Below are 5,000 nucleotides of genomic sequence, written 5' to 3'. Positions count from 1 at the left end.
ATCGATCTCTCCATCTATTTAGCTATTTAGCTATCTATTTAGCTATGTATTTATCAGTCTTCCTACCTATGTATCTGTTTTTATATCTGTCTGTCTTTCAACGTAAACATCTATAGACAACTATTTACCAATAACCATGTAAGAAACAAACAAATAAACAAATAAAGAAGGAACCAAGGAAAGGAAGAAAGGAAAACAGAACAAACAAAAAGAAAGTTAGAGAGAAAAAGAAACAAAGAAAGAGAGAGAAAAAAGAAAGAAACAGAGAGAGAAAGGAAGAAAGAAAGAAAGTAAGAGAGAGAGAAAGGAAGAAAAAAAGAAAGAAAGAGAGAAAGAAGAAAAGAGAAAGAAAGAAATGAAGAAAAAAAAGAAAGAGAGAAAAAAGAAAAGAAAATGAAAGAAAGAAAACAGGGAAAGAAAGAAAGAAAGAGAAAGACAGAGCGAGAGAAAGAAAGAAAGAAAGAAAGAGTAAGAAAGAAAGAAAGTAAGAAAGAAAAAGAAAGAAAGGAAGAAAAAGAAAGAAAGAAAGAAAGAAAAAGAAAGAAAGAAAGAAAGGAATAAAGAAAAAACAAGCAAACAAACAAGGAATGAAGGAGGAAAGAAAGAAAGAAATAAAGACAAAAAACAAGCAAACAAACAAGAAATGAAGGAAGGAAGGAAAGAAAGAAAATAGGAGGATAACCGAGCATGCTTTAAATAATACAAGGACTTACCCCGGACCCGATATACATGTGAATATTTCTAAAAAAAAAAAAAGAAAAAAAAAATCTATAGCGTCTACTTTTCGTTTTCTTGTTCCTTTTGTTCCTTTTGTTCTTTTTTGTTTTTGTTTTTTGTTTTTTGTTTTTTTACTTCTTCCTCTCTATTTCTTTCTGTTTCTGCTTCTTCTTCTTTTCTTTTAACTTTATTTTTTTTCTTCTTCTTCTTCTTCTTCTTCTCTTTTCATTCTTCTTATTCTTTTCTTCTCATTTTCTACTTTTTTTCTCTTTCTTCTTTTATCTTTTCTTCTCCTTCTTCTGTTTTTTTTCTTCTCCTTCTTCTTCTTTTCTCCTTCTTCTACTTCTTTGCTTCTTCATCTTCTACTTCTTTTTTTCTCTTTCTTTTTATTATTTTCTTCTTTTCCTTCTTCCTTTTCTACTACTATTATTGCTACTATTTTCTTGTTCTTCTTGTTCTTCCTCTACCATTTATTTCTCCATTATTATATCATCTTCTGTTATGTTTCTTTTTTTTTTCTTTTCTTTTTTTCCTCTGCACCTTCATCGTCTACTTCTTTTTCTTCTTCATAATCTTAAACTATTTTCTTCTTCTTCGTCGTCTCTTTCTTCTACTTCTTCTGCCTCATCTTCTCCATTTTCATCTACTTCTCACTCTTCTTCTTTTTCTACTTCAACTCATTCCCCTTCAATTTCATCATCATCATCTTCTTCTCCTCCAGTTCCATCATTATCTTCTTCTTCTTCGTCTTCTTCTCGTTTTTCTTTAGTTTCATCAGCATCTCCTTCTTCTTCTTCTTCTTCTTCTTCTCCTTTAGTTTCATCAGCATCTTTTTTTTTTCTTCTTCTTCTTCTTCTTTAGTTCCATCAGCATCTTTTTCTTCTTCTTCTTTTTCTTCTTCTTCTTCTCTCTCAGTTCCATCAGCATCTTCTTCTTCTTCTTCTTCTTCGTTTTCTTCTTCTTTTCCTCCTTCAGTTTCATCAGCATCAGCATCTTCTTCTTCTTCTTCTTCTTCTTCTTCTTCCTCTTCTTCTTCTTCCTCTCCTTCATTTTCATCTGCATCAGCATCTTCTTCTTCTTCTTCTTCTTCTTCTTCTTCTTCTTCTTCTTCTTCTTCTTCTTCTCCTTCAATTCATCAGCATCTTCTTCTTCTTCTTCTTCTCCTTCAGTTTCATTAGTATCTTCTTCTTCTTCTTCTCCTTCAGTTTTATCAGCTTCTTCTTCTTCTTCTTCCCCTTCAATTTCATCATCCTCTCTCCTTCTCCTTCATTTCATCATCATCTCTCCTTTTTCTCCTTCTTTATCACCAATCCCTTTCTACACCTAATCCATCATCATCATCTTCTACGCCTTACCATAAAGATCAAATTCCCATAAAAGCTTTGAGAAATGTACAGTGGTAAGAGTAGAGTGACAGCTAAAGGAAATGCTATTATGAATACCTTGGACAAAGTTTGGTTGTCATAGTGGACGATACTCGGATTCGTCATATATGGTTTGTGTGTTTGTTTGTGTGGTTTGTGAGTTTCCCGAGACTGTGAATGTATTTGTTTCATGCACCTACACAGACAGATAGACACGGATGTGTGTATACACGCACGTACGCACGTTCAAATGAACGAATACGCACGCATACATACGTACATGCAATAAACAGGCATGCACTGAAGCACACATACACTCATACATACATACATACATACATACATACATACATACATACATACATACATACATACATACATATATACATACATACAAACATACATACATACACGCACGTAAACACATCCACCCCACACACACCCCCCCCACACACACACACACACACACACACACACACACACAGATTTGTGAAGTTGTTCCACCTTTATTCTGAGTTTAATTGAGTACCTTTTGGAGATAAAGACTACTATAAATCCAGTTTATATAGTAGAGGAGTTCTCAGTAGAAAACAAGTTTAAGAGCTGTCTCTGGAACTGACATTGGTAATTTATGTAATGACTTTAGACTCTACTAAAGGGAGATAGTGAATGATGTAGGTATGTTAATGCAGATACATTGTGTTGATAACTGAAGATATATAACTGTATGTACGACATTTACAATATATCATTGATAACATAAATGATATGACATCTTGTGTACACCAAGAATTTTAATAATACATTTATAATAATGATAACAATGATAATGATGATAATTCATATATAAATCTAATTAAACAGAAGATGAACATTTACAAAAACACATACGCATACATACAAACAGACTGATACACACACGGCCACGCTTCATATTAATAAGAATAAAATCTAATTATACTTTCAAATATTCTCTACGCGAACATGATATCATCCATTAATTAGGAAAAAAATATCTTACACGGTAATGATAACAACATCAATATGATGCAAAATGATGATTAGATTTTCTATTGAAAATTATTCTTTTGTAGAACACCAACTACATAATTTATATTAATTCAACGTCATTGATATTTCTTATTGGAATTCGTTGAAATTAGCTGTAAATGAAATAATTATTGTAATGATAATGATAATAAAAATTATAATAATAATGATTGATGAGTATGATTATGATAACAATGATAATAATAATATTGATAATAATAATAATAATAATAATAATAATAATAATGATAATGATAATGATAACAATATTAATAGTAATAGTAATAATAATGATGATGATAATGATAATGATAATGATAGTGATAGCAATAATAATAATAATAATAATAATAATAATAATAATGATAATAATAATAATAATAATAATAATAACAATAATGATAAAACAATATTAATGACAATAATAATAATAATGATAACGTTAAATATTACAAAAAAAAATTTAAGAATGATAATATTGATAATAATAGTAGTAATGATAACAATAATGATGATAACAATGACAATGATAATATCAATTATAATGATGATAATATCGATAACAAAGTTTAATAGTATTTCTTCTAAAAACACTTGGTTTAAGCTTCAAAGTAACCATTTCAATACCACACGAACCACATAATTGCCGACTGTTACGTTTTTGATCGACTATATTGGCTGGCTGTTTTATTAGTTCATTGAAGGACCAACTGGTCGGTATGTAAGATTTGTTTCTTTTTCTTTTTTTGATAGTAGGGCACTGCTCAAAAGTAACAAACTCACATACATACATATATGTACACAGACACATACACACACTTATATTAATATACATATACATATATATACATATATATACATGTATAAACATACATATATTTGTTGTTTTTTTCACTGTTTTATCCATTATCAATGTTACCATTACTATCAACCAATATTGATCAGTGATAATGGCGCTCTGACAATGTATTTTTAAAACATTTCGGCATAAAGTATCACTGGCGTTTTCCGTGTTTCCGGGCAGGCGTGAACTAACTCCCTTTCTAACTCTTTTCGTTGGATTTTCATTAGCATAGAGAACCCCGCCGTTGAATCTAGTCGTTGTGTAAAACCTGAATTACCCTAAAAATGGAATAGCCTATTGGATTACCCTTATAATGAAACGAAAAAAGAAAAAAAAACAATACGTAACAGAGTCCAAAACACTTAATTCACGCACGAAATAATCCAGTTAAAAAAAAAAAAAAAAAAAAAAAAAAAAGGAACAGATATATACTAAATACTTTTACAGTGACCGCGCCAGGCGTTATGTGCACAAAATCCGTTCGACACAGTACGGTTTAGGGAATAAAAAGTTTGAAAATTACTTTCAGCTCTCTCTAATCAAATTTGAATTCGGTCGTGTTTTTTTTTTTTTTTTTTTTTTTTTTGCGAACGAATGTGTAATATTTAATTATCCTAATTTAGTCATGCTTATCATATCGTACGTATTTTTCTTTCTTTCTGTTTCTCATTTTTCATTTTAACCTCCCAGTTTCCTATGCTTTTTATCTTTCATTTTCCTCTCCTCTGATCGAATTCTGTTTTTCAATATTCCTTCTCATTTTCCCCCTTCCCTTTCCCCTTTCCAGTCCCCGTTCTTCCCCTCTCTTCATCCCCTTTTCGTGTTTTTTATTCCTTTTTCTTCCCTATTTCCTCTTCATTCTCTTCTCCCTCCTTCAACACCTCATACACACGACCCTTAATTCCTTATCCTTATCCCTTATCCTCTTATCTTCCCTTCGGCCGTTCCTTATCTGCTTATCTGTCCTGCATCTGCTTCTTATCCCGTCGCCATCTGCTCCCGGAGGATTCGCTCTCATGATGGAT

General features: G+C 31.1%; 1 protein-coding gene across 1 annotated transcript in view; it reads left to right on the top strand.

Moving 5' to 3' along the window:
- The window catches only part of LOC125031339 (serine/arginine repetitive matrix protein 3-like), an 18,884-nt gene that overhangs the window by 5,884 nt on the left and 8,000 nt on the right, over positions 1-5,000 (top strand). The gene's annotated exons all lie outside the window — the stretch shown is intronic.

The sequence above is a fragment of the Penaeus chinensis genome, chromosome 12 (genome assembly GCF_019202785.1).
Source record: "Penaeus chinensis breed Huanghai No. 1 chromosome 12, ASM1920278v2, whole genome shotgun sequence".
NCBI lineage: Eukaryota > Metazoa > Arthropoda > Malacostraca > Decapoda > Penaeidae > Penaeus > Penaeus chinensis.
Note: the sequence above shows the minus strand (reverse complement) of the source record. Positions and strands in the feature narration are given on the sequence as shown.